Source organism: Pristiophorus japonicus, chromosome 7 (assembly GCF_044704955.1).
Source record: "Pristiophorus japonicus isolate sPriJap1 chromosome 7, sPriJap1.hap1, whole genome shotgun sequence".
Taxonomy (NCBI): domain Eukaryota; kingdom Metazoa; phylum Chordata; class Chondrichthyes; family Pristiophoridae; genus Pristiophorus; species Pristiophorus japonicus.
The window spans coordinates 247,123,074-247,147,470 of NC_091983.1; the positions used below are offsets into that span (position 1 = coordinate 247,123,074).

The following is a 24,397-nucleotide window of genomic DNA, read 5'->3' on the forward strand; positions in this document are numbered from 1 at the left end:
ATCTTCATGTAACTGTAACCTTCATGCAACTCCTGTACACTGTACTTATACCCTAGAAATGCACACCCTGACCACAGGGGATGAACTTGTGGGAGACACTCCTCACCTGGGTTTCCAGGTATAAAAGGGGAGGTCCCACCCAGGGTCAGCACTCCTTGGTCCTGGCAATAAAGGTTAAGGTCACGTAGTGACTGTGTCTGCAGTACATGCCTCGTGTGAATTTGTAGTAAGGTGCAGGGACATCACATTTGGCAACGAGAAATAGGAATCACCGAACAACAAGGATGGCCACCGGTAGCACAGAGGAACGTTACTGTGTGGGTGAGGACTGGCACGACTTTGTGGAGAGGCTCCAGCAGAGCTTTGTCATGAAGGACTGGCTGGGAGCGGCAGCGGCTGACAAGCGGAGGGCGCATCTACTGACCAGCTGCGGACCACAGACGTATGCGCTGATGAAAGACCTGCTCGCACCCGAAAAGCCAGCGGACAAGTCCTTTGAAGAGCTCAGCCAGCTGATCAGTGAGCATCTCAAGCCAGCGAGTAGCGTACACATGGCCCAGCACCGGTTTTACACACACCGGCGTCGGGAGGGACAAAACATCTCTGACTTCGTTGCGGGCCTGCGGCGCTTGGCCAGTCTCTAAGTATACAGACGCCTGTAGGGGGAGATGTTGAGAGATTTCTTCATTGAGGGCATTAATCATGCCGGGATTTTCAGGAAGCTCAGAGACCAAGAACTTGACTTTAGAAGGGGCGGCGCTGATAGCTCAGACCTTCATGGCAGGGGAAGAGGAGACCAAGCTAATTTACGCGCACAGCCCTGGTCCCAACGTGGCAATGGACCAGGGAGTTAACATGGTGAATGCGGCTAGGGACCCCGCAGGCAGGCATGGGCATTTCGAAACTGCCCAGGCAGCAACAGACTCTAGGGTGGGCCCGCAACAGGGACAATGGAAAGGGGATCGGCAATTCACGCCATCACGAGGAACAATGCATCCCACGATGGGACCATTAACACCCACCATCAGAGTGCTTAGAAACAACCAAATGGGCAATCAGAGAGGAATGCCTGGTAACAGTCCTTTTGTTAACAACAATCTCAGCTCATGCTGGAGGTGTGGGGGTAGACATACTGCGAAAAGCTGAAGGTTTCAGCAATATACCTGTAGGATTTGTAACGTCAGTGGACACTTGGCCAGGATGTGCAAAAAGGCTGTAGCGAGGCTAATCTGCGAGACAGAGGAACCAGACGAGGGGTCTGCAATGCAGGATGATGCCTGGGGAAAAGCCATGGATGCTGAAGTTCAGCGTGTTCATGTGGCTGACGTCCACCGCTCATACACTAAAACGTCACCCATGATGATGAAAGTTTTATTGAATGACATCGCGGTGCGCATGGAGCTGGATACAGAAGCTAGCCAGTCACTTATGAGCGCCCAACAATTTGAGAGACTATGGCCACACAGAGCTAGCAGGCCCAAGATAGAACGCATTGACACGCAGCTACGGACGTACACCAAAGAGATCATCCCAGTGCTAGGCGGTGCAAAATTGGTGGTAACACATAATGGATCACAGAACCGGCTGCCACTCTAGATCATCCCAGGAAATGGCCCCGCGCTCTTGGGGAGGAGTTGGCTAGCCGAGATGAATTGGAAATGGGGGGGGGGGGGCGGAAATGTGCATGCCATGTCATCCGTGGAGCGAAGTTCATGCTCACAGATTCTACAAAAATTCAGGTCACTGTTTCAACCCGGTGTCGGAACGTTTAAGGCCACTAAAGTAGTGATACGCATCACTCCGGACACCAGACAAGTGCACAACAAAGCCAGAGCGGTGCCGTATGTGATGTGAGAGAAAATTGAAAGTGAACTGGACAGGCTGCTCAGAGAGGCATAATTTCGGCCGTTGAATTCAGCGACTGGGCAAGTCCCATCGTTCCTGTCCTTAAAGCAGATGGCTCTATCAGGATTTGTGGCGACTACAAGACCACCATCAACCGAGTGTCGCTGCAAGACCAATACCCGCTCCCGAGAGCGGAGGACCTTTTTGTCATGCTGGCAAGCTGTTCACGAAGCTGGACCTCACTTCAGCCAACATGACTCAGGAACTGGTTGAAGAATCCAAGCTTCTGACCACCATCACGACGCACATGGGATTATTTATCTACAACAGGTGCCGTTTGGCATTCGTTCGGCGGCAGCTATCTTTCAGAGAAAGATGGAAAGCTTGCTCAAATCCATTCCTGGAATAATCGTATTCCAAGACGACATCCTTATAGCGGGTCGAGACAACCAAGGATCACCTCCACAACCTGGAGGAGGTGCTACGCCGACTGGACCGGGTCGGCTTGCAGCTGAAAAAGGCCAAGTGTGTGTTTTTGGCCCCAGAGGTCGAGTTTTTGGGCAGGAGGGTTGCCGCAGACGGCATCCAGCCCACTGAATCAAAAACGGAGGCGATCCGCCAGACGCCCAGGCCCGCAACACGTCGGAGTTGCGATCATTCCTGGGACTTTTGAACTATTTCGGGAACTTTCTGCCGAACTTAAGCACATTGTTGGAGTTGTTACAAATGCTCCTGCGTAAAGGTTGTGAATGGTTTTGGAGGGACTGTCAAGAACGGGCTTTCAATAAGGCGAGGAACCTGCTGTGTTCTAACAAACTGTTGACTTTGTATGACCCCTGTAAAAAACTGGTTTTAACGTGCGATGCATCATCCTACGGGGTTGGGTGTGTGTTGCAGCAGGATAATGATGACGGCAGACTCCAACCGATGGCTTATGCCTCCAGGTCACTCTCCCAGGCAAAGCATGGTTACGGCATGGTCGAAAAGGAAGCACTCGCTTGTGCTTACAGTGTGAAAAAGATGCACCAGTACCTTTTCGGTAGACGGTTTGAGCTAGAAATGGACCATAAGCCATTAACATCCCTGTTGTCCGACAGCAAAGCTATCAATGCCAATGCGTTAGCTCGCATACAGCGATGGGCTCTCACGCTGGCTGCGTATGACTATACCATTCGGCACCGACCAGGCACCGAATATTGCACTGACGCGCTCAGCAGGCTCCCACTGGCCACCACAGAGGGGGCGTCGGAGCACAGCGCTGAGATGGTCATGGCCATTGAGGCTTTTGACACCGCAGGCTCCCCCATCACAGCCCACCAGATCAAACTCTGGACCAACAGAGACCCCCTGCTATCCATGATAAAGAAATGTGTTCTGACTGGGGATTGGACGCCCGCACATGGGGCGTGCCCCGAGGAGATCAGACCATTTCAGAGACAGATGGATGAGCTCTCCATCCAAGCCAACTGCTTGCTATGGGGCAGCCGGGTAGTCATGCCCCAGAAAGGAAGGGAAGCGTTCATCAGGGAACTCCACAGCGAGCACCCTGGCATCGTGTTAAATGAAGGCCATTGCCCAGTCACATGTATGGTGGCTGGTGATCGACTCAGACTTGGAACACTGGGTTCGCAGGTGCACGGTGTGCCCAGCTGGGCAATGCCCCCAGGGAGGCCCCACCAGGCCATGGTCACGTAGACTATGCGGGCCCGTTCATGGGGAAAATGTTCCTGATCGTTGTCGATGCATACTCGAAATGGATCAAGTGCATCATATTAAACTCGTGCACGACATCCATCACCGTGGAGAGTCTGCATACGGTTTTCGCGACCCACGGCTTGCCGGACATCCTGGTCAGTGACAATGGCCCGTGTTTCACCAGCCATGAATTCCAGGAGTTTATGTCGGCCAATGATATCAAATACGTTCAGACAGCGCCGTTCAAGCCAGCTTCCAATGGCCAGGCAGAACGTGCGGTCATAAAACAGGGTATGCTACGCATCCAAGGACCCTCCCTTCAGTACCGCCTATCGCGCTTCCTGCTGGCCTACAGGTCCCGCCAGCGGAACTCATGAAACGCATGCTTAAAACGCGGCTGTCCCTCAATCACCCAGTCCTGGCAGACATTGTTGAGGGCAAGCGCCAGTCCCAAACCGAGTTCCGAGTTCCATGATCGAAACTCAAGTGGGAGATGTATAGAAATGGATGACCCGGTATTTGTTCTTAACCGTGCTTTGGGACCCAAGTGACTTGAGGGCACAGTAATCGGCAAAGAAGGGAATAGGGTCATTGTGGTCAGACTGAACAATGGGCAGATATGCCGCAAACACTTGGACCAAGTAAAGAAAAGGTTCAGCATAGACACGGAGGAACCTGAAGAAGAGCATGAGATGTCACCCACACCACTGCCAGTGGACAAGCAACAAGGACAGTCCACGGCATGCACAATTCCTGTGGCCAGCCCGGACAGGCGGAATCACCTCAGGTGACAGAGACGCATGCCAAGGCTCAGCCACCAGAGCTCCAACTGCGGCGCTCCACGAGAGAGCGACCAGCTAAAAGTCTTAACCTTTGACACAAAAAGATGTAAGGGGAGGTGATGTCATGTATGTAACCATCATGCAACGGTAATCTTCATGTAACTGTAACCTTCATGCAACTCCTGTACACTGTACTTATACCCTAGAAATGCACACCCTGACCACAAGGGGTGAACTTGAGAGACACTCCTCACCTGGGTTTCCAGGTATAAAAGGGGAGGTCCCACCCAGGGTCAACACTCCTTGGTCCTGGGAATAAAGCTTAAGGTCACGTAGTGACTGTGTCTACAGTACATGCCTTGTGTGAATTTGCAGTAAGGTGCAGGGACATCACAGTACTCATGCTCTCTAGATTCTTAGTCCAAAATTCTGGGTTACTAGTCCAGTAACATAACTAGAATCGCAGAATGGTTACAGCACAGGAAGCGGCCATTCGGCCCGTCACGCCGTTGCTGGAAGAGCATTTCAATTAGTCGTCACTCCCCATGCTGCCTCCTTTCCCCATAGCCCTGCAAATTTTTGTCCTTTAGGTACTTATCTAATTCCCTTTTGAAAGTCACAATTGAATCTGCCTTCACCACCGTCAGGCAGTACATTCTAGATCCTAACCACTTGCTGCGTAAAAAAGTTTTACCTCATGTCGCCTTTGGTTCTTCAGCTAATCACCTTAAATCTGGTTGTTGACCCTTCCGCCAATGGAAGCAGTTTCTTTCTATCTGGACCCCTCTATCAAATCTCCTCTCAACTTTCTCTGCTCGAAGGAGAGCAACCCAACTTCTAGAGTTTATCCACATAACTAAAGTCCCTCATGCCTGTAGCTATTCTTGTGAATCGTTTCTGCACCCTCTCTAATGTCTTTACATCCTTTCTAATGCAATGGCCAGAATTGGACAATACTCCACTTGGGGCCAAACCATTGTTTTATAAAGGTTCATCATAACCTTGTTTTTGTACTCTATGCATCTATTTATGTATGCTTTGTTAACCGCTTTTTTAACCTGCCCTGCCACCTTCAACGATTTCTGCACATACACACCCCCCCCCAATGTCTCTGTTCATGCACCCCCTTTAGAATTGTACCCTCATTTTTTCAACCAAAATATATCACTTTGCACTTTTCTGTATTAAATTTCATCTGCCACGTGTCCACCCATTCCACCAGCCTGACTATGTCCTCTTGAAGCCTCCCAAGTTTTGTCTCATCTGCAAATTTTGAAATTGTGCCCTGTACACCCAAATCCAAGTCATTAATATACATCAAGAAAAGCAGTGGTCCTAGTAACAACCCCTGGGAAACACCACTGTGTACCTCTTCCAGTCTGAAAAACAACCGTTCACCACTACTCTCTGTTTCCTGTCACTTAGCCAATTTCGGACCCATGCTCCCACTGTCCCTTTTATTCCGTGGGCTTCAACTTTGCTAGCAAGTCGATTATGTGGCATTTTATCAAACGCCTTTTGGAAGTCCATGTCTACCACATCATATGCCCTCATCAACCCTCTCTGTTACCTCATCAAAAAACTCAATCAAGTTAGTATACTGCTGTATGTATAATTCTGGTCAGTGTACTAGTGTAAAGATATCCAGGCAATGGAGAAAATCAAGAAAAGGGCGATGAAACTGATACTTGACTCAAGATCTAGGAGAAAAGGTTGAAGAGCCTAGGATTGTTTACTCTGAAGAGAAGGCTCAAGGGAGACATTATTCAAGTATTTAAGATCCTTAAGGGAATCAAAAAATTAAATCGTAATAGGTTCAAAATTGCCACAAGATCTAGAACCAGGAGTCACGGTCAAAGGAAGATGCACAGACCTTTAGATTTAACTACTTTCTGCAGAGGATCATGAATACATGCAATGGTTGCGCAGGGAGGTAGCAATTGTGTGAACATTTAAGAGAATTGAACAGATATTGTAAGAATAAAAGTGTTTAGTTATGATAAAACTGATTTTGTATATAGAAATGTTAAAGTGTAGATTATACAGAAAGGCTGCAGTGTTGAAAAAAAAATGGATGACTTCCCCCAAGTTCATGTGTCCATGGCTTTGAAACTCACCAAACTAGAAAAGGTGTTAATTGGAAAGCCATTAACCTAATCAAGGAATGGCACTGGTCCTCCAGACAAACACATGTAGGAGGAGAAGCCAATCAGGAACAGCCCTGGAACCAAGACCCAATCCTGAGGCTTTGAGAAACAATGGCCTTAAGGGGTATAATAAGTCAAGCCAAAGATTGCTGGGTCTCTTCCTCCTCTTATCTCTTTTCTTAAACACACGACAAAAGCAGGACCTTCCTCCACAGACAAAGAAACCGGCTGTGTGCTTTGCCAGAGGGAAGTGACATGTATCTTTTTATAAATGATAGTATCACTATCTCTGTTGTAACTAAGTAGATCCATAGGATAGCTGACGACTACTGATAGATGTGCATGCGTGTGTGTTTAATCAACTATTCCAAATTGTTTTAAACGAATCGGTCTTGCTGTCAATTTAATGCCAGAGAGTTAGAAATCTTACAATATGAGATAATAATTGAGGGTATTAGTTTTTGGAGTGGCTATCTGGACTTGTACTTAAAAATGTTCTTGGAGAGAGAACTGTCAAATAACATGACGACAGAACTCATCCTACTCAAACTTGAATAGAACCCAATTACATCATCCTGCTTTTAAAAATAGTATTCAGAACTAAAAAAAATTATATGGCGAGATCTGAAGTACTGTCAATTAAAAATGACTTGCATTTATATAGCGCCTTTCACGATCACCGGACGTCCCAAAGAGCTTTACAGCCAATGAAGTGCTTTTGAAGTGTAGTCACTGTTGTGTAGGAAACGTGGCAGCCAATTTGCTCACAGCAAGCTCCCACAAACAGCAATGTGATAATGACCAGATAAATCTGTTTAGTGATGTTAATTGAGCGATAAATATTGGTCAGGACACCGGGGATAACTCCCATGCTCTTCTTCGAAAACGTGCCGAGCATCTTTTACATCCACCCAAGAGGTGATTTAACATCTCATCTGAAAGACGGCACTTCTGACAGTACTGCACTCGATTGTCAGCCTAGATTTGTGTGCTCAAGTCTCTAGAGCGGGACTTGAACCCGCAACCTTCTGACTTAATTAATGTGAATGCCCAATAATGGGCAATACAGTTTGAACCTCCCTTATCCAGAACCCTTGGGACCTGGCCAGTTCTGGATAAGGGATTTTTCCGGACGAGGGGTGGTCATGTTAAATTGGATGGTACAGGTACTGAGCAAGGGGATATCGGAGCTGGCTGCCTTGGAGCTGGGAGTGCGGCAGAGATCATAATGGAGGACGGTGGATCACGGGGTCAGGCCAGCAAATGCGGAGTGGGCAGTGAAAAAAGACTTCAATTTGTTAGAGTCGGAGTTCTGCGCATGCGCCACCCGGTGGCCGAGAATGGTTCTGGATGAGAGAGTTCTGGATAAGGGAGGTTCAACCTGTAATGGGCGAGTAGAAATTCAGCAGGGAAAAATAATGATTATTGTTCAATTACCAATGTAATTTTTTGCTTAAGTCAGACATTCCCATTAATAACTTCCACATCTTCTCCATGCTGCTGAGTGATAAGCTCCCTCTAGTGCTCTTCAGTCTATATTTACATTACAGGTCCTGTTTTCTGCTTGGGGATAACACATCGTATAGCCCAGTTATACTGCATGGTTTGCATCAATAAGCCACATCATCCTGGATTGTCAAACTACTATATTGCGTGTGAAATTACCCAAACCACGTTTAGGCAAAAGGTTGAGAGACCATCTGCAAGAGACAGCAGTACACCATACCACAGCAAAGTCAAGCTTCAAAAAATTGGACTGGTTGTAAATTTTTTTTTTTTTTTTTTTTAAACTTAATTTTTGTCTGCAGAGAGCCTGCTGATCCCAGCAGGGCAGCCACACTCTGTAGGTACTGAGACCGAGCGCTGTGGTAAACAATATCCCAAGACAATATTTCGGATGCTGGACATTCAAAATAAACAGACAATCCTGGAAACACTCAGCGGGTCAGGCCGCATCTGTGGAGAGCAACAGTTAACATTTCAGATTGATGACCTTCCATCAGAACTGGAAGATAAGATAGGACAGTTCTGATGAAAGGTCATCGACCTGAAACTTTAACTCTGTTTCTCTCTCTCTCTCCACAGATCTGCCTGACCCGCTGAGAATTTCCAGCATTTTCTTTTTTTATTTCAGATTTCCAGCATCCATATTATTTTGCTTTTGTCTGGAAGATAAAAGCTGTTAATCTCCAACATCTCAAATACGGAGCCTAGGAAATGGTGGGGGGGGGGGGGGGGGAGGGGCGGTGGAGTGGAGGAGGAAAAGAGGGGAAGGTCTGTCATACAGTTAAAGGCAGGAGTGATTAAATGACAAACAGCAAAATGGTGCTCGGTAAAATGGGTGGTAATGGGACAAGTAAAGAAACAAAAGAAAGGTCCAGAGGTGTAATTGGTTTACAGCAGAAGGGAAGCATAGAACATCTGGCAAAGAGGAGAAGGCTCTCATAGCCCAGGTATGTGGCAGAAAGGCAGGGATTCTTTTATTTGGGACACCATAAACTGCTCAACTGCTTCAGTGAGCAAATGTTTACCTGACAACAGAAATTAATAACTCAATTCTCTTGCTTTCCTCCCCCATATCAGTCTATCCTCTGGCTTGACTGATCAGAGCCAGACATTAATGCCTCACAAAAGCAAGCAAGTTACAGCATGTGTCTTAATGTCAAGAGAAATGATGCACATATTTGGCCAGGTATACATTCCTTCATTCATTGGCAGTCCTTCGAAATCGAGGAAGACTTGCTTACACTCCAAAAGTGAGTTCTCAGGTGACTGAACAGTCCAATTCAGGAATTACAGTCTCAGTCACAGGTGGGACAGACAGTCATTGGAGGAAAGGGTGGGTGGGGAGTCTGGTTTGCTGCACACTTCTTCCGCTGCCTTTGCTTGTTTTCTGCATGCTCTCAGCAACGAGACTCTAGGAGCTCAGCGCCCTCCCGGATGCTCTTCCTCCACTTAGGGCGGTCTTTGGCCAGGACTCCCAGGTGTCGGTGGGGATGTTGCACTTCATCAAGGAGGCTTTGAGGGTGTCCTTGAAACATTTCCTCTGTCCACCTGGGACTCGCTTGCTGTGTAGGAGTTCAGAGTAGAGCGCTTGCTTTCGGAGTCTTGTGTCCAGCATGCGAACTATGTGGCCCGTCCAACGGAGCTGGTCGAGTGTGGTCAGTGCTTCTATGCTGGGGATGTTTGCCTGATCAAGAACACCGACGTTGGCGCGTCAAATCTGGCACCAAGCTCATGATCTACAGGACTGTAGTGATACCCGCCCTCCTGTATGGCTCAAAGATGTGGACCATATACCAGGCTATACATACAACACAGAATGAGCAGCAATTCTTCTGACCAGCTCAATAAAGAAACATTCTACAATGTATCCAATCAAGCATTACTTTTTATTGTTTTGCTGAGAGAGAAAACAAACTGCTGACGCTGTGATATCCATCGAAAGTCCCAAGGTCATAAAAAAAATCCTTCCCTTAGTGTAAGTCGAGCTTCAGCACCTACTTTTTTTTTTAGCTGATACGTAGCAAGCCCAACAAGGGAGGGAGGTTCTGTACTTAGTTTTAGGGAATTAAGCTGGGCAGGTAGTAGGGGTATCAGTGGGAGAGCATTTAGGTGCTAGTGATCACAATTCAGTTAGATTTAGGCTAGTTATGGAAAAGGACAAAGATAGACCAGGAATAAAAGTTCTCAATTGGGGAAAAGCCAATCTTACTCAGCTGAGATGTGATTTAGCCAAAGTGGACTGGAAACAGCTACTTGAAACTAAATCAGAGTCAGAGCAGTGGGAGGCATTCAAGAATGAGACTGGGAGGGTTCCCTTAAACAAATCTAGAGCCCCCTGGATGTCAAGGGACAGACAGGGTAGGACAAACAAAAGAGAGGCATATGACATACACCAAGGGCCCAATACTGCAGAAACCTCAGGAGTTTAGAAAGTGCAAGGGTGTAATTAAAAAGGAAATTAGGAAAGTAAAAAGGCAGCGTGAAAGAATATTGGCAAGTATAATCAAGGAAAACCCAAAGATGTTTTATAAATACATTAAGAGTAGAGACCATAAAAGTAATCAGTGTGTGGAGGTGTGGAAGTGGAATACGTGGGTATGGTTCTTAATGAATACTTGGTACTAGGTCCCTTGCTGTTTTCACAAATGAGAGGAGTGTTGCAGACATCACAATCAGGGAGGAGGAGGTGTGAAATATTAGATGTAAAAAAGAGAGAGAGAGGAAGTATTAAGGGGATTAGCAGCTTTGAAAGTGAATAAATCCCCAGGCCCAGGTGAAATGTATCCCAGGCTGTTGAGAAGCAAGAGAGGAAATAACAGAGGCTTTGGCCATCATTTTCTCTGGCTACAGATGTGGTGCCGGAGGACTGGAGGACTCCTAACATTGCTTAACAATGGAGAAAGGGATAGTCCGAGTAATTACAGGCCAGTCAGCCTAACCTCAGTGGTGAGAAAATTATTGGAAAAAATTTTGAGGGACAGGATAAATTTTCATTTAGAAAGACATAGATTAATCAAGGACAGTCAGCACAGATTTGTCTGTCTGACTAGATTGAATTTTTTGAGGAGGTAACAAGGAGGGTCGATGAGGATAGTGCGTTTGATGTAGTCTATATGGATTTTAGCAAGGCTTTTGATAAGGTCCCACATAGAGTGGTCATGAAAGTAAAAGCCCATGGGACCCAAGGCAAAGTGGCAAGTTGGATCCAAAATTGGCATTGAGGCAGAAAGCAAATGGTAATGGCTGATGGGCTGATGTGACAGGAAGGATTTACAAAAGGATAAATTTGCTTTGGAGGCAGTTCAGAGAATGTTCACTAGGTTGATTCTGGAGATGAGGGGGTTGACTTATGACAAAAGGTTGAGTAGGTTGGGCCTCTATTCATTGGAATTCAGAAGAATGAGAGATGATCTTATTGAAACGTATATGATTATTATGACAAAGTGGATGCAGAGAGGATGTTTCCACTATAGGGGAGACTAGAACTAGAGGGCATGATCTTAGAATAAGGGGCCGCCCATTTAAAACTGAGGAGGAGAAATTTCTTCTCAGTGCGTTGTAAATCTGTGGAATTCACTGCCTCAGAGAGCTGTGGAAGCTGGAACATTGAATAAATTTAACTCAGAAATGGACAGTTTCTTAAACGATAAGGGAATAAGGGGTTATGGGGAGCAGGCAGGGAAGTGGACCCGAGTCTATGATCGGATCAGCTATGATCGTATTAAATGGCGGAGCAGGCTCGAGGGGCCGTATGCCTGACTCCTGCTCCTATTTCTTATGTTCTTGTGTTTTCTGTGCTGTACAGTGGAGTAGCAGCTAGACATTAATAGTTACTGGTTCTAGTTTTGGAATAGATTCTCCGATCAGGAGATCTACTACTCCATGATCAGCCATTATTATGGAAAAAATTCTGAGGGGCAGGATACATCTTCATTTAGAAAGGCACGGATCAATCAAGGATAGTCAGCATGGAGGTAGTCATGTCTGACCAACTTAATTGAATTTTTTGAGGTGGTAACAAGGAGGGTCAATGAGGGTAGTGCGTTTGATGTAGTCTATATAGATTTTAGCAAAGCTTTTGATGAGGTCCCACATGGTGAACTGTTCACGAAAGTAAAAATCCATGGGATCCAAGGCAAAGTGGCAAGTTGGAACCAAAATTGGCTCAGAGGCAGGAAGCAAAGAGTAATGGTTGATGGGTGTTTTTGTGACTAGGCGGCCGTTTCCAGTGGGATCCCACAGGGCTCAGTGCTAGGTCCCTTGCCTTTTGTGGTACATATCAATGATTTAGACTTGAATGTAGAGGGTAGGATTAAGTTTGCTACAATCTATTGCGTGGTTGATAATGAAGAAAGCAGCTGTGGACTGCAGGAAGATATGAACTAGTCAGGTGGGCAGAGCAGTAGTAAGTGGAATTCAATCCTGAAAAGTGTGAAGTAATGCATTTGGGGAGGGTCAATAGGGAAAGGGAATACACATTAAATGGTAGGACACTGAACAGTGTAGAGGAACAAAGGCAACTTGGAGTTCATGTCCACAGATCCCTGAAGGTAGCAGGCCAGGTATGAGTGATCACAGTATGGTTGAATTTGTAATACAGATTGAGAATGAGGAAGTTCTGTCAGAAACGAGCGCACAATGCTTAAACAAAGGGGACTACAGTGGGATGAGGGCAGAGTTGGCTAAAGTAGACTGGAAACACAGACTAAACGGTGGCACAATTGAGGAACAGTGGAGGACTTTTAAGGAGCTCTTTCATAGTGCGCAACAAATATATATTCCAGTGAAAAAGAAGGGTGGTAAGAGAAGGGATAACCAGCCTTGGATGACCAAGGAAATAAAGGAGAGTATCAAATTAAAGACCAATGCGTATAAGGTGGCCAAGGTTAGTGGGAAACTTGAAGATTGGGAAAATTTTAAACAACAGCAAAGAATGACTAAAAAAGCAATAAAGAAAGGAAAGATAGATTACAAAGGTAAACTTGCGCAAAACATAAAAACAGATAGTAAAAGCTCTTAGATATATAAAACGGAAAAGAGTGACTAAAGTAAATGTTGGTCCCTTAGAAGATGAGAAGGGGGATTTAATAATGGGAAATGTGGAAATGGCTGAGACCTTAAACAATTATTTCGCTTCGGTCTTCACAGTGGAAGACACAAAAACCATGCCAAAAATTGCTGGTCACAGGAATGTGGGAAGGGAGGACCTGGAGACAATCACTATCACTAGGGGGGTAGTGCTGGACAGGCTAATGGGACTCAAGGTAGACAAGTCCACTGGTTCTGATGAAATGCATCCCAGGGTATTAAAAGAGATGGCGGAAGTTCTAGCAGATGCATTCGTTATAATCTACCAAAATTCTCTGGACTCTGGGGAGGTACCAGCGGATTGGAAAGCAGCTAATGTAACGCCTCTGTTTAAAAAAGGGGGCAGACAAAAGGCAGGTAACTATAGGCCGGTTAGTTTAACATCTGTAGTGGGGAAAATGCTTGAAACTATCATTAAGAAAGAAATAGCAGGACATCTAGATAGGAATAGTGCTAGCAGACGCAGCATGGATTCATGAAGGGGAAATCATGCTTAACTAATTTACTGGAATTCTTTGAGGATATAACGAGCATGGTGGATAGAGATGTACCGATGGATGTGGTGGATTTAGATTTCTAAAAGTCATTCGATAAGGTGCCACACAAAAGGTTACTGCAGAAGATAAAGGTACGCGGAGTCAGAGGAAATGTATTAGCATGGATAGAGAATTGGCTGGCTAACAGAAAGCAGAGAGTCGGGATAAATGGGTCCTTTTCGGGTTGGAAATCGGTGGTTAGTGGTGTGCCACAGGGATCGGTGCTGGGACCACAACTGTTTACAATATACATAGATGACCTGGAAGATGACACAAAGATTAGTGGGAAAGCAGGTTGTGTAGAGGACACAGAGAGGCTGAAAAAGATTTAGATAGGTTAAGCGAATGGGCTAAGGTTTGGCAGATGGAATACAATGTCGGAAAGTGTGAGGTCATCCACCTTGGGGGGAAAAAAAAAAAAACAGTAAAAGGGAATATTATTTGAATGGGGAGAAATTACAACATGCTGAGGTGCAGAGGGACCTGGGGGTGTGCATGAAACTCTTTTTGGAGTTCACCTGCAAAAACATAAAACATTAAACCGTGCCACCCGACCTGGGTGACACACCAGACATTTACAAGGCCCTTTTTTCCTTTTTTTTTGTGTTTTTCATTTTTTTTTTGTTTTTTTTTTTGGGGCGCTAAAATCACATTTTTCCAGTGCCCCCTATAAAAGGGAAGGGGACACTAAAAGCACCGGCAATTAAAACAAATTAAACTTTAAAACGTAAAATCAAATTAAAATTTGGTTGCCGGGCGTGATGGTGCACTCCAGTCCCTCCGGTGCCCACCTCTCGCGGAAGGCCGCGAGCGTCTCCATCTCCAAGGACACCCTGGACCGGATGCAAGAGCGGAAGAGAGGCAGGCAGTCAGGTTGAACGACCCCCTCGACCGCCCGCTGCCTGGACCGGCTGATGGCACCCTTGGCCGTGCCCAGGAGCAGTCCTACGAGGAGGCCTTCGGACCTACCCGCTCCCCTCCGCACAGGGTGCCCAAAGATCAGGAGAGTGGGACTGAAGTGCAGCCAGAATTTCAGGAGCAGCCCCTTCAAATAATGGAACAGGGGCTGTAACCTCGTGTACTCGATAAAAACATGGAACACGGACTCCTCCAGACCGCAGAAATTACAGGCGGCCTGGGAGTCCGTGAACCGGCTTAAAAATTTATTGCACGGCACTGCTCCGTGCACCACCCTCCAGGCCAAGTCCCCGATGAATAGTGGGAGGACCCCTGCGTAGAGTGCCCTCCATCGGGGACCCCGCCTCCTCCGGATGGCAAAGGGGGGGTGTGCATGAATCCCAAAAAGTTAGTTTGCAGGTGCAGCAGGTAATCAGGAAGGCGAATGGAATGTTGGCCTTCATTGCGAGAGGGGTGGAGTACAAAAGCAGGGAGGTCCTGCTGCAATTGTATAGGGTATTGGTGAGGCCGCATCTGGAGTACTGCGAGCAGTTTTGGTCACCTTACTGAAAGGATATACTGGCTTTGGAGGGGGTACAGAGACGATTCACTCGGCTGATTCCGGAGATGAGGGGGTTACCTTATGATGATAGATTGAGTAGACTGGGTCTTTACTCGTTGGAGTTCAGAAGGACGAGGGGTGATCTTATAGAAACATTTAAAATAATGAAAGGGATAGACAAGATAGAGGCAGAGAGGTTGTTTCCACTGGTCGGGGAGACTAGAACTAGGGGGCACAGCCTCAAAATACGGGGGAGCCAATTTAAAACCGAGGTCAGAAGGAATTTCTTCTCCCAGAGGGTTGTGAATCTGTGGAATTCTCTGTCCAAGGAAGCAGTTGAGGCTAGCTCATTGAATGTATTCAAGTCACAGATAGATAGATTTTTAACCAATAAGGGAATTAAGGGTTATGGGGAGCAGGCGGGTAAGTGAAGCTGAGTCCACGGCCAGATCAGCCATGATCTTATTGAACAGCCTACTCCTGTTCCTAATTCTTATGTTCTTATGTTCTTATAAGGTGGTTAAGAAATACGGAATACTTGCATTATTAGCCGAGGCATAGAATACAAGAGCAGGGAGATTACGCTTGAACTGTATAAAACACTGGTTAGGCCACAGCTAGAGTAATGCATGCAGTTCTGGTCACCACATTACAGGAAAGATGTGATTGCATTTGAGAGGGTACAGAGGATGCTGTCTGGTGAACTGGAGAATTTTAGCTATCAGGAAAGATTGGATAGGCTGGGGTTTGTTTTCTTTGGAACAGAGGAGATGGAGGGGAGACATGATTGAGATGTATAAAATTATGAGGGGCCAAAATAGAGTGGATAGGACAGACCTATTTCCCTTAGAGGAGTCAACAACCAGGGGGCATAGATCTAAAGTAATTGGTAGGAAGTTTAGAGGAGATATGAGGGGAAATGTCTTTACCCAGAGGGTGGTGGAGGTCTGGAACTCTGCCTGAAAGGGTAGCAGAGGCTGAAACCCTCACCAGATTTACAAAGTACTTGGATGTGCACTTGAATTGCCGTAACCTACAGGGGCTACAGACCAAGAGCTGGAAAGTGGGATTAGGCTGGATAGCTTTGTCGGCCGGAATGGACACAATGGGCCAAAATGGCCTCCTTCTGTGCTGTAAATTTTTATGATTCTATGATTGTAGCCATAAAAGTACAGAGTTCTGTGAATTGGACTAAAGAAAGTCAAACATTAGCTTTGTCCCAACAGTAAGCTCCCTCTTAATTCTGAGCAAGACTGCTTTTTGATCATGTAGAAATTTCCTCCACTCCAAACAATAATCTCCTGTTATTAAAGTTCAAAGTGTCGAGCAAATCTTATTAGATACAGAACAAGTTTTGTTAACTCCTCATTGGACATGGGTTGTTAGGAGTTGAACCACTGAACAATCTTAGTCATTTGATTTTTTCCTTTCCTCACAAACTAACCCTCACATGACCTCATCACCCATGAAGGTAATGCAGTCCAGTTGAGAGACTGTGATAATCCACAAGAGGTAATTGTGGCAAGGTGAGGAGTCCTCAATCTCTTCTCTTCTCCAATTCTCAGATTAGCTCAGTAGGCAGCACTCTTGCATGAGTCAGAAGATTGTGGGTTCAAATCCCACTCTGGGGCTTGAGCGCGCAATCTCAGCTGATATTTTAGTCCAGAACTGACCGAGTGCCACACTCAGATGAAATGTTAATCCGAAGCTCCACCTGCCTGTTCAGGTGATGTCAACGATCCCATCGCACTATTCAAATAAGTGGAAGGAGTCCTCCCGGTGTCCTGGCCAACAGTCAACCCTCAAACAACATCACCACTGTAAACAGATCAACTAGATCTTAACCTCACTGCTGTTGGTGGGGTTTTATTAGCTGAAAACTGGCTGCTGTGATTGGACTTGAAAAGTAATTTGTGCAAAGCACTTTACAATGTTTTTCAACATGAAAGGAAGTATTTCTTTCTCATCCCAACACATGCTATGTACCACAAATGTGAATGGTCAATCTGAGCAAGAAACTGAACTTAAAGCATTTGGCAAACATTTAAAGAAATATCCCCAAAATTCTCAACGAATAAACATTCCATTGAAAAATATAAACTCCACGGGAAAAGTGATCCATCCGTGACTAACTGAAGTTAAGGATAGTAATAGATTAAAAGAAGAGGCTTATAAGTTTGCAAAGAATAGTAAGCCTAAGGATTGGGAGAGCATTAGAAACAAAGGATGACCAAAAATTGATTAAAAAGGAGAAAATAGAATGAGAGTAAACTGAGAAATATAAACATAGACTGCAAGAGCTTCTATAAGTATGTAAAAAGATAGTAGCAAAAGTAAGCATTGGTTCCTTAGGGCTCAAGTTTTGGACTCCCGCTAGAACGGCACACATCGGACAGGCCCGCCTAATTTGTAGAATAAAAATTGCGCCGAATACTTACTTCGCGATTCTCTGATAGCAGTCGGCCCGTTTCTAGCTCAACGTGACGCAGCAGGAGCTGCTAGGGGAGGAGCAACAGCCCTGCACCAAATACAGTGCCGGCACCTGCGTGCGTGCGCAGTAGCTCCCAGCCCTCGACCCTATCCCTGACCGAAGGGACGTCGGCCCATCCCGGGCTAGGTGGCCTGACGCATCTTACCTTGTCGGCGGGGCCCGCCCGCCCGCCCAAAGAGTCGTTGGCGTCTTCTGTTTGCAGGCCCCACCCGAAGTCCTCAGCGGGGCCCGCCCGGCCTCTTGCTGGGGGTGGGCCCGAGGGGGAGGGGGGGGGCCTCCCTCCCTCCGGTGCTGCATTAGGTGAGTAGAAATAATTTTTTATTTGTGATTATTTATTCGTTTTATTTTTAATTTTTTTATTTTTGAGATTGATTTATTGGTTTATTTATTGATTAATTTATCATTTATTATTGATGGTAGCTCTTTTTGTAAAAGTGAAGTGTTTAATGTTTGTAAACTTCCCTCTCCTCTCCCCCCCCCCCCCACCCCCGCCACCGTTCCCTACGCCCGATTTGTAACCTACGCCTGATTTTCTAAGTGTAGGCAAGGCTTTTCAGAGCGTACAAAAATCTACACTTGCTCCATTCCAAGTTAGTTTGGAGTAAGCTTTTACTGCCTAAACTTTCAAAACAGGCACAAGTGGCTGGACACGCCCACTTTTGAAAAAAAATCTGTTCTAACTCACTAGAACTGGAGCAAACTAACTGCCAAGAATTGCAATTTCTAAGATACTCCATTCTAAACTAGTTGCTCCAAAAAAATAGAAGCAACTCAGGCCGAAACTTGACCCCGAGAGGGTATATATCCTCTCTTTGGTAAGGAGACCAAAACTGCACACAATACTCCAGGTGCAATCTCACCAAGGCCCTGTATAACTGTAGTAAGACATCCTTGCTCCTGGACACTCATCCTCTGGCAATGAAGGCCAACATACCATTTGCCTTCCTAACTGCTTGCTGCACCTGCATGTTTGCTTTCAATGACTGGTGTACAATGACACCCAGGCCCCTGTGTACATCGGCACTTCCCAAGCTATCACCATTTAAATAATACTTTATCTTTATCCTACCAAAGTGGATAACTTCACATTTATCCACGTTATACTGCATCCGCCATGTGTTTGCCCACTCATTCAAACTACCTAAATTGCCTTGCAGCGTCTTTGCATCCTCCTCACAACTCTCAATCCCACCTCGTTTTGTGTCTTCAGCAAACTTGGAAATATTACATTTGGTTCCCTCATCCAAATCATTTATATATATTGTGAATAGCCAGGGCCGAAGCACTGATCCCTGTGGTACCCCACTAGTCATTGCCCGCCACCCTGAAAATGAGGCAACCCATTTCTTCCACTGCTTTTACATCATGCTCTGGGTTGTTTCTGTAATGAAGACCCCTTTTATCATTTGTCTGAATGGGACTGCGATTGTGGTGGATGTGAGTACCTCAGTGGATGCCAACACATGCTTCAGAGGCCAGTGCACTGGTCCCTTCCCACTGGGGCTACGATGAGGAGGCCACTCTGCTCCCATCACACTCGAGTACCCCTCTCTATGTCAGCCCACTATTCAGAGACTGGAACTCTCGACTCCCTTCAGCAGGGCTTGCGCAAGATTAGCTTCAGTGAATCTTCCTGTGTTATCTGGCATCTTCCCTGGATGACAGCCGAGACCAGCAACCCCTCACATTGGGGTAACGGTGGAATGTTTGAAGTTCCAGTGTAATGCAGCACCCTCATACTGGTGCTAAAATGGTGTTAATGAGGCAGATGTTGATCACACTGCAGCTTCCTGTAACACTTGGTCAGGTTATTGGAGGGGCTGTATGACTTGTGGAACAGTACTTTTTATTGAGGATCACCACCTTCAGAAGAGGAGGCTTGGATATTGCTAATACTTTGTGTCATATAGATTTTCATTGAAAGATTCTCGTGCTCCAGGATGATCAGGGCTGGGAACTCAACATCCAGGGGTATTCAACATTCAGGAAGGATAGAATAAAAGGAAAAGGAGGTGGGGTAGCATTGCTGGTTAAAGAGGAGATTAATGCAATAGTTAGGAAAGACATTAGCTTGGATGATGTGGAATCTATATGGGTAGAGCTGCAGAACATCAAAGGGCAAAAAACGTTAGTGGGAGTTGTGTACAGACCTCCCAACAGTAGTAGTGATGTTGGGGAGGGCATCAAACAGGAAATTAGGGGTGCATGCAATAAAGGTGCAGCAGTTATAATGGGTGACTTTAATATGCACATAGATTGGGCTAGCCAAACTGGAAGCAATACGGTGGAGGAGGATTTCCTGGAGTGCATAAGGGATGGTCTTCTAGACCAATATGTCGAGGAACCAACTAGGGGGGAGGCCATCTTAGACTGGGTGTTGTGTAATGAGAGGGGATTAATTAGCAATCTCATTGTGCGAGGCCCCTTGGGGAAGAGTGACCATAATATGGTGGAATTCTGCATTAGGATGGAGCATGAATCAGTTAATTCAGAGACCATGGTCCAGAACTTAAAGAAGGGTAACTTTGAAGGTATGAGGCGTGAATTGGCTAATGATACTTGAGGGGTTGACTGTGGATGGGCAATGGCAGACATTTAGAGACCGCATGGATGAACTACAACAATTGTACATTCCTGTCTGGCGTAAAAATAAAAAAGGGAAGGTGGCTCAACCGTGGTTATCAAACGAAATCAGGGATAGTATTAAAGCCAAGGAATTGGCATATAAATTGGCCAGAAATAGCAGCGAACTGGGGGACTGGGAGAAATTTAGAACTCAGCAGAGGAGGACAAAGGGTTTGATATGGGCAGGGAAAATGGAGTACGAATAGAAGCTTGCAGGGAACATTAAGGCGGATTGCAAAAGTTTCCATCGATATGTAAAGAGAAAAAGGTTAGTAAAGACAAACGTAGGTCCCCTGCAGTTAGAATCAGGGGAAGTCATAACAGGGAACAAAGAAATGGCGGACCAATTGAACAAGTACTTTGGTTCGGTATTCACTAAGGAGGACACAAACAACCTTCCGGATATAAAAGGGGTCAGAGGGTCTAGTAAGGAGGAGGAACTGAGGGAAATCTTTATTAGTCGGGAAATTGTGTTGGGGAAATTGATGGGATTGAAGGCCGATAAATCCCCAGGGCCTGATGGACTGCATCCCAGAGTACTTAAGGAGGTGGCCTTGGAAATAGCGGATGCATTGACAGTCATTTTCCAACATTCCATTGACTCTGGATCAGTTCCTATGGAGTGGAGCGTAGCCAATGTAACACCACTTTTTTAAAAAGGAGGGAGAGAGAAAACAGGGAATTATAGACCGGTCAGCCTGACCTCAGTAGTGGATAAAATGATGGAATCAATTATTAAGGATGTCATAGCAGCGCATTTGGAAAATGGTGACATGATAGGTCCAAGTCAACATGGATTTGTGAAAGGGAAATCATGCTTGACAAATCTTCTAGAATTTTTTGAGGATGTTTCCAGTAAAGTGGACAAGGGAGAACCAGTTGATGTGGTATATTTGGACTTTCAGAAGGCTTTTGACAAGGTCCCACACAAGAGATTAATGTGCAAAGTTAAAGCACATGGGATTGGGGGTAGTGTGCTGACATGGATTGAGAACTGGTTGGCAGACAGGAAGCAAAGAGTAGGAGTAAATGGGTACTTTTCAGAATGGCAGGCAGTGACTAGTGGGGTACCACAAGGTTCTGTGCTGGGGCCCCAGCTGTTTACATTGTACATTAATGATTTAGATGAGGGGATTAAATGTAGTATCTCCAAATTTGCAGATGACACTAAGTTGGGTGGCAGTGTGAGCAGCGAGGAGGATGCTATGAGGCTGCAGAGTGACTTGGATAGGTTAAGTGAGTGGGCAAATGCATGGCAGATGAAGTATAATGTGGATAAATGTGAGGTTATCCACTTTGGTGGTAAAAACAGAGAGACAGACTATTATCTGAATGGTGACAGATTAGGAAAAGGAGAGGTGCAACGAGACCTGGGTGTCATGGTACATCAGTCATTGAAGGTTGGCATGCAGGTACAGCAGGCGGTTAAGAAAGAAAATGGCATGTTGGCCTTCATAGCGAGGGGATTTGAGTACAGGAGTAGGGAGGTGTTGCTACAGTTGTACAGGGTCTTGGTGAGGCCACACCTGGAGTATTGTGTACAGTTTTGGTCTCCTAACTTGAGGAAGGACATTCTTGCTATTGAGGGAGTGCAGCGAAGATTCACCAGACTGATTCCCGGGATGGTGGGACTGACCTATCAAGAAAGACTGGATCAACTGGGCTTGTATTCACTGGAGTTCAGAAGAATGAGAGGGGACCTCATAGAAACGTTTAAAATTCTGACGGGTTTAGACAGGTTAGATGCAGGAAGAATGTTCCCAATGTTGGGGAAGTCCAGAACCAGGGGTCACAGTCTGAGGATAAGGGGTAAGCCATTTAGGACCGAGATGAGGAGAAACTTCTTCACCCAGATAGTGGTGAACCTGTGGAATTCTCTACCACAGAAAGTAGTTGAGGCCAATTCACTAAATATATTCAAAAGGGAGTTAGATGAAGTCCTTACTACTCGGGGGATCAAGGGGTATGGCGAGAAAGCAGGAATGGGGTACTGAAGTTGCATGTTCAGCCATGAACTCACTGAATGGCGGTGCAGGCTAGAAGGGCTGAATGGCCTACTCCTGCACCTATTTTCTATGTTTCTATGTTTAAAGTGGGCAAATTGATGGGTATGACAAGTACATAAAAAATAATGGGTTGTGACTATCTTTACAGGCAGACTGCTGTTAGCATTCTCATTGTGTGCTGATGTTAAAATTGGATTCATGTCACTCTAATACTGTGTGAAACTGTGGCCTGGATTTTCCGCTGCAGTTCGCCTGTTTTCACCCCGGAGAGACAGCCAACTTCCAGCTGGGGTTTTACACCAGTCATTGTCCTTGTACACCAGTCATTGAAAGCAAGCAGTTAGGAAGGCAAATGGTATGTTGGTCTTCATTGCAAGAGGATTTGAGTACAGGAGCAACGATGTCTTACTACAGTTATACAGGGCCTTGGTGAGACCGCACCTCGAGTAGTGTGCGCAGTTTTGGTCTCTTTACCCAAGAAAGAATATACTTGCCACAGAGGGAATGCAGCGAAGGTTCATACAAACATAGAAAATAGGTGCAGGAGTAGGCCATTCGGCCCTTCGAGCCTGCACCACCATTCAATATGACCATGGCTGATCATGCAACTTCAGTACCCCATTCCTGCTTTCTCTCCATACCCCTTGATCCCATTAGCCGTAAGAGCCACATCTAACTCCCTTTTGAATATATCTAACAAACTAGCCTCAACAACTCTCTGTGGTAGAGAATTCCACAGGTTCACCACTCTCTGGGTGAAGAAGTTTCTCTTCATCTCGGTCCTAAATGGCTTGCCCCTTATCCTTAGACTGTGACCCCTGGTTCTGGACTTCCCCAACATTGAGAACATTCTTCCTGCATCCATCGTGTCTAATCCCATCAGAATTTTATATGTTTCTCTGAGATCCCCTCTCATTCGTCTAAATTCCAGTGAATATAAGCCGAGTCGATCCAGTCTTTCTTCATGTCAGTCCTGCCATCCCGGGAATCAGTCTGGTGAACCTTCGCTGCACTCACTCAATAGCAAGAACGTCCTTCCTCAGATTAGGAGACCAAAACTGAACACAATATTCCAGGTGTGGCCTCACCAAGGCCCTGTGCAACTGCAGCAAGACCTCCCTATACTCAAATCCCCTAGCTATGAAGGCCAATATGCCATTTGCCTTCTTCACCTACATGCCAACCTTCAATGACTGATGTACCATGACACCCAGGTCTCGTTGCACCCCCTTTTCCGAATCTGCCGCCATTTAGATAATATTCTGCCTTCATGTTTTTGTCACCAAAGTGGATAACCTCACATTTATCCACATTATACTGCATCTGCCATGCATTTGCCCACTTACCTAACCTGTCCAAGTCACCCTGCAGCCTCTTAGCATCCTCCTTACAGCGCTCACCGCCACCCAGCTTAGCGTCATCTGCAAACTTGGAGATATTACTCTCAATTCCTTCATCTAAATCATTGATGTAGATTGTAAATAGCTGGGGTTCCAGCACTGAGCCCTGCAGCACCCCACTAGTCACTGCCTGCCATTCTGAAAATGACCCATTTATCCTGACTCTCTGCTTCCTGTCTGCCAACCAGTTCTCTATCCACGTCAATACATTACCCCCAATATCATGTGCTTTAATTTTGCACACCAATCTCTTGTGTGGGACCTTGTCAAAAGCCATTTGAAAGCCCAAATACACCACATCCACTGGTTCTCCCTTGTCCCACTCTACTAGTTACATCCTCAAAAAATTCTAGACGATTTGTCAAGCATGATTTCCCTTTCATAAATCCATGCTGACTTGGACCGATCCTGTTACAGTTTTCCAAATGCGCTGCTATTTCATCTTTAATAATTGACTCCAACATTTCCCCACTACTGATGTCAGGCTAACCAGTCTATAATTCCGTTTTTTCTCTCCTTCCTTTCTTAAAAAGTAGTGTTACATTAGCTCCCCTCCAGTCCACAGGAACTATTCCAGAGTCGATAGACTGTTGGAAAATGATCACCAATGCATCCACTATTTCTAAGGCCACTTCCTTAAGTACTTTGGGATGCAGACTATCAGGCTCTGGGGATTTATCAGCCTTTAATCCCATCAATTTCCCCAACACAATTTCTTGACCAATAAGGATTTTCTTCAGTTCCTCCTTCTCGCTAGATTCTCGGTCCCCTCGCATTTCCGGAAGGTTATTTGTGTCTTCCTTCGTGAAGACAGAAC

The 24,397-nt window shown here is 45.8% G+C and overlaps 1 protein-coding gene across 9 annotated transcripts in view; it reads right to left on the minus strand.

The window, feature by feature from the left end:
- The window catches only part of tjap1 (tight junction associated protein 1 (peripheral)), a 258,207-nt gene that overhangs the window by 181,774 nt on the left and 52,036 nt on the right, over window positions 1-24,397 (minus strand). The window lies entirely within an intron of this gene.